Consider the following 6,746-nt stretch of genomic DNA (forward strand, 5'->3'; position numbering starts at 1 on the left):
CTCCTCAAACTACACAAACCTGAGCTGTTGCACCTGTTTGGCCATGGCGGCCCTCAAATCCAGATGAGTCACTGGAGGTGGACCCTATGGTCTAGAAGGTGGACGAGAACCCCTTCGCTATGTCTCTGCTCTCGGTGTCACCTGGATACGGGTACGACTAGAGAGGCGAAGCTGTGGTGCCGACTTTGTCTCCTCGGCCTGCTCGGACTGCTCTCCCTCCTGAGTCTACTCTGCTAGCTGTGGCTCCCCCTGAGGCTAAGGCTCCTCCAAAGCAACACGGCATCCCTCAAGCATGACAGTCCCAACTGGACTACCATGTCGACGCTCAACCTGCTCAATAGCTGCCCTCTGTGCAGGTGAAAGCTGATCTGCAATCTGTACTCCACTCCTAGCACCTCCTCTTTCTACACGCTCTGCGGCGGCTGCGACTGCTGCTGCTCTCTCTGTGTCAGCATCTGCATACTTTCTCTTCTTTGTCGCCAGCTTCTTCGTTGCTTTGCCTTTTGCCTCAAAAGGCAAGCGAGGCGGGGGTCTCAGATCCTCATCACTGGGACCACCTCCGACATTCTTGACACGAGCCATCTGATGGAGCTGAAAAGAACAACCGCACTAACAAGAATCAACTGTCAACTGTCACTTCTGAGGCTTGGCCTCGATCCGTACTCGTGAGCTTGGCCCCGAGTTGACTGACAGCTGCCAAAGAGACCTCAGAAACACCGACTCGCTGCACGTTTAAATAGATCGGATATATGAATAATTTCAATATATATCTAGAGATACGAAACCCTAAGAAGCAAGCAATTAGATACGAAATTAGAGTCGAGGGCTTGCTACCTAACGAACCAGTGATCCAAAGAGCAGAGGAACGGAACACGAGGGCACCACTGGGAAAACGCCTAGGGTTAGGGTTCCGATGAGGCAATGCGGCGTGAATCGGCGGTTCAATGCAGTGAAGATGCGCGGTGTGCAATGTGGCTAGGGCACCAGCGAGGCTCTGGTGGCTACGCTGATGTGGGCGACGATAGGGCATAGGCACAGTGCGGGCACGGCGGCAGCGTGGAGCAGAGGTGGCTGGCACTGCTTCGGCGCGGGGACGGCGTCGCGGGGCGCGATGGCGGTGCTGGCGTGGCTGTGCGGGAGCGGCGTAGAGGCACGGGCGTAGGTAATGGCGAGCTCGAGTGTGGAGCATGGTGCAGGTGCGGATGCGGCGGTGGCTAGGGCATGAGCTATGGCGATGTCGGCGCGGGGTACGGGATTAGGTCATGGCGGCGTGATGTTTATATGGTGGCCCACTCGTGATAGAAAAGGAAACGGAGAAAAGAGTTGGAATCCCGCATGATTTCTATTGACCGGACGCTCCGGTGGCAATGACCAGACGCTGCCACCCAGAGTCCGGTCGACTCTAGAGAGGTCCAAATCTCCTAGAGTCGTGACCGGACGCGTCCGATCACAATTGACCGGACGCAGACGGAGTCCGGTCGATCCTGACTTCATCTTCTTCGCTTGACCGGACGCAGGATCACCTTCTGACCGGACATAGGGAGAACACTGTTTCAGCGTCTGGTCACTCCTTCGCAGCAAAGTTCACCTCCTGTGAACTGGCCGGACGCAGGGGAGCAGAGTCCGATCCAGCGTCCGGTCACTCCTTTTTAGCAATTCTTCAAAGTTCTTCGTGCTGCCTGTTCCCAATCAAGTCCCAGCTTTGATAAGATCCAAATAAACACAAATTAGGACTGATGTGAGTTGCCTCTCTCAACCCCTCAAATTTTTCAAAATATTTTGCCTTAGGCTATAATTCTTTTTAAGAAAATAGGCAATAAAAGGGTGATTCGAAGAGAAACGACAAAACAACATTATGCATATGTAATGCAATACTTGAAAGTAATTCTAGCTGCTTGTCAAGTTTGATCCAAGGTTAAGCTTCTTCACACGCTTTTCGACGGTTATCTTAACCATGTTATTCAAGCCCTATATGCATTAACAAAGATTAAACATGTTGTATATTACAATGCAATGCAAGGGACAGCACAAACTCATTTTCTAGTGAAGTTGCTAAAATCAAGCACATTGAGCTCATTCCTCAACCGATAAAAAATTGCCTCATCTAGCGGTTTAGTGAAGATATCCGCCAATTGATCCTCGGTCCTTACACCTTCTAGTAAAATATCATTCTTAATAACATGATCTCTAAGAAAGTTTGATCTCTAGAGCATATAGAGAAGGGACTCACCTAAATCACCGAGGATCTCTACAAGTCTTACCACATCTCCTTCAGTTTGGTGCAGAATCACCTAATCTTCACCAACGTGAGCTCATGAGCTGCTAGGTTTGGACTGGCGGCCGGAAGGGGAGAGTGATCTGTTCCTCCTTTTATCTAGCCCAAAGCTGTCGCGGACGGCGGGCCGGGTGACGTGGAGGCCGGCGTGGATCAAAACCAGCTGGAATGGGCGTGGGGGGTTCACGTACCCTGTTTGTGTAATTCGGGGAGGGGGGTGTCAGATACACAGTTTCATAGTTGGAGGTTGATTTTTAGACTATACGAAGAGTTGAGGAAGGTAATGTGGATTTCTTTCCCCAATATCCCCTCATGTATTGACAACTTCGGCCTCCCCGTTTTTACCAAAAGTTAGATACCCACTTGGGCCCCATACGTGGACAAACCTACACCCTGTTCGTTTGTCTTATAATATGTATTTTTTCAGCGAATAAACATTATTTTTCTTTCACAATAAATAAGTCAATAGTACTTTCAGTCATGGCTTATCAGCCAAGTGAACGAGATGCTAGTCTTTTATTTATGTACATGAGAGCTGCCAACTCTGACTGTGTAAATAATACGCGCAACCAGAATCCATATAACATTGGAGAGGCAAATGAACTCTAGAATGGACTCTCCATACTGTTAGACGGGATGTTCTCAAGCTGTACACAATTAGAAATCGATAATAATAAGGATTGCGTTTTATGCTTTTTTTATTCTTTTGATTTGACGTATAATATTTCTCACAACAGAAACAAATTACTAGCAAGTTGCCTGTCCAAAAAATACCAGTAAAACAATACTGACAACTAGCAGGGCATACTAATCATCTCTTTTGTGTCGCAATGAAGATGCGACGTCCGTATCGAGAACTTTTTCTTTAAAATAAACGAGGGGGTCTCCCGAATATGCGCCGGCCAGCGACCCGAAGTGTTTTGGCCACCTGATTTTGCTCGTGCATTTATAATGTCTTTTTATTATTATATTTATAATAATTTTTTATTATAATTTATTAGACGATGTAAAATTTAGAAATAACACTCTTATTTTTATTTTTATAGATTGCAAATCTTACTGAAATATACGTCAAATTATTAAAAAAATATAAATTATTTCTAAAAATTAGAGATATCAGATGAATATATGACAAGCTGTTGACAAATGTCAAACAAACGTACCAGAAGGAAGATCGAACGTCCATTCTCTTCTCTTCTACCTCCTGTTGAGGCGTCTTCTTCCCGATGCTGCCACATCCCGCAGCGGCTCGATATCAGAGAGAAGGGGCCAGCAGACGCGCCGGAGACGCCCACTCGGTGGCCGGCCGCGGAGAAGAGGCCGCCCAGAGCCGGGGCAGGGGCAGCACCGGAGCTCGCACCATCGGTACTCGGGAGAGGCAGGGCCCGCGCGGTGGAGGGAGCAGCGGCCGGCGCCCTAGGAGCGACGGCGGAGGGAGCAACGGCCGGCGGGGGAAGCAAATTTGACGGACACAAAAATCGGTGCTGGAGCCGGCGGAACCACTCGGTTGTCCATTAGCAATTGTCATCCAGGAAACGCCGAGGCACACAATGACACATGTTGTGAGACGGTAGCTGCTGTTCTCGGACCAGGGTCAAGATCGAGAGCCGTAATTCCGCTGGAATTTACCTGTTGCCCTCTAGCTGTGTGCTATCCACGGACAACAACTCAGGCGGCTGCCGCGCGCAGCGCAAACAGTCGTCTCCTCCTCTCTAACGGCTCCCAACATTGGCACGGCTCCAAATCAAGCTCCGTGCCGCGGCCAGAGAACAATGCCGTCCGTCTGCGGCTTTCCTTAACAGCGACAACAAACGAGCACGTAGTATAATAGGTCTTATAAAAAGTCCATGCACGCGCTCACAGCAAGCGATGCCAACCATGGGAAGCTCGTTCCTCCCCATCCTTGTCCTTGCAGTCGTCGCCGCGGTGTCCGGCGATGAGCTCCGTACGTTCATCGTCCACGTGCTGCCGCACGAGAGCCACGTGTTCGGTACGACCGACGACCGAACGACATGGTACAAGACGTTCCTTCCAGAGGATGCGCCATGGGAACAAGAACCAAGAGCTTCTCAACCACCGTGGTGAGCTTGGCACTCCCTCAGACGGTCTCCAACCGCTCATGCAAAGAACGACGTATACCTAAAATCGGTCATACACAGTGTTTTAGTCGGCTCCAACGGAAGACGCAATCGGAGCATGCATTTTGGGGACGAGGTCGACCGGAAGGCATATTTGCGTCGTCCTTCTCCGAGACACAAAGTCTTCCGCGGCAGCCACCGCCTTCGTCCTCTCCCCGCAGCTTTTCGCCCTCGCCAAGCTCAACTCCGGAGCCGACGTGGGGGCCGCCACCGCCTTCGTCACAGACAATGGTGGAGCCCGCGCCGCCGCCGTGGTGGTGGAGACCACGCCACCGACGTGGGAGCCCCGCGCAGCGCCGGAGATCCGCACCGCCCGCCCAGCCGCGCCGGCCCCCGCGCTGGATCCACCGCGGGGGCGTGCGCCACCGATGCCTGGAGCCGCGTGGGAGATGGCCGCCGCCGCTAGGCGCGCGCGGGCCCTCGCCGCCGGGCACATGACCAACAGTCGGGCGGGCACATCTCCAGCAGGGGCCACGCGGGCGCATCTCTGACGAGCCCTCGCCGCCACCGGGACCTCCGCCAGCGAGCGCATCTCCACCGGGAGAGGTGGACGAAGGGAGAGAGAGAGAGAGTGGAGGGAGATGAGAGCCGCCTCCGCCTTCTTCTGAGAGAAAAGGGAGGCGGGCTGTTAGAGAAGGAAGGATTTGGATATGTGACATATTTACTGTGTAGAACTTAAATCCGGGTATAGGTCGTTGATTTAGGTATCGATTGTTGGAGATAGTCTTATTATGTCTTTTTTGCCCAACCACTGACGAGAGCATCACTCACATGTTCTTCTCTTGTCCCCGAATTCATGCATTCTGGGTTAGAACACCACGATGCCTGCACATCTAGGACATCTATCCTCTTGAAGCTTGGTGCCTACACCTCTAAAATTTAACCTAATCCCTACTCTACTCCCTCTTCTCATTTTCTCTCTCCCTTGTTGTGGATCTTTAGCGCCTATTCACAATGTTGTACGCCACATGTACACGATGCTAGGACCTAGATTTCTGTGGCAATGTGTTGCATCGATGCTTGGAAGGCATAGGACCCACTCTCGAGTTAAAAACAACCCCCGCGAGCCAACAACCACTTCCGCTCCTGTTTCCAATAGCGACCATGTGACTTGAGAATACTAATATTTTTATTCAACCATCTAAGTGAGCATTGAAGCTTGTACATTCTTTGATGTCTCATTGTTTAGACCAATCCTCGTTATGCAAGAAAGCGATGCTCCATTAGCAGAGTATCGAAGCCTCAAAATTTTAGCACACTACAGGTGTTATAAGTGGCTCAACATCGTCGACATCGAAGTCCAAAATTTGGCCCTGCTCAAGATAGGTGAACAACCTCATGATTAGACACAACGGCCCTGGGTGGACTGGGTGCACTTATGGAGTTGTGGTACATTGACGACCAAAGCATATCACACACTCTGTATTGGTGCATGTTCGGCAGCTCGTATCATGTCTGGGAACAATCAGCCTGTTCGACCAAAGCATCATACCGCTCCATCACCAGTGTCATGTCTAGGAACAAATAACTTCACCATGCTTTGAATGACAATCACTCAACCCTTGGACCGTTGGCTCATGTGTAAAATCAAAAAGAAAAATAAATTAAATATGAATGAGCTAGCAGGCAGCCTGCACCCTCATGCTCATGTCAAAGCTACGCATGCGACTGGATCAGCTTCTATCCGGATAGGAACGAGCGGTAAAAGGAAATAAGAAAAATAACGGAGAAGAGATAAACTCAGATGGATATTTCTACTGGGCAGGAACACACGGTAAAGAAGATAGCTCTCGACTGATTTTTTCCTACGGCCTGATCCTCGTCCCAACTACGAGCGTTGTGTAGAACACTCCCATGCTAGTATAAAATGCCCTCCATCCCTCCAAACATGTACGATCAGACCTGCTACACACGATTTTTTTTAAGTTTAACATTTTTTAAAAACTTATTTTAAATCTAACACTGTCGATTTTTTAAAAAAAACTAACATTTTTGGCCGCGTCTATTGCCCTGCCGCGGTCAAATGCTTGTGCCGCGCCATGCATGGTGCCGCGGTAGCGGGTTGACGTGACGACGACCGCAATCGCGATCAGTGACGTGGCAGGGCTCTGCCGCGCCACCGCTCTTGGCGCGGCAGTGCTATGTCCTGATCTGTGGCGCGGCATACGCGAATAAAACCCCGCCGCGGCCCGCGTCCGCTAGTGCCCGAGCAGCGCAGCAAGGCCGCCTGGCCGCCGCGCCCGCGTTCGCCTGCGCCAGCCCACCGCCGAGCACGCCGGCCGCCACGGCCGTGTCCGTCCGCGCCAGCCAACCAGCCAGCCAACCGCGTCCGC

Source organism: Miscanthus floridulus, chromosome 2, assembly GCF_019320115.1.
Source record: "Miscanthus floridulus cultivar M001 chromosome 2, ASM1932011v1, whole genome shotgun sequence".
NCBI classification, from domain to species: domain Eukaryota; kingdom Viridiplantae; phylum Streptophyta; class Magnoliopsida; order Poales; family Poaceae; genus Miscanthus; species Miscanthus floridulus.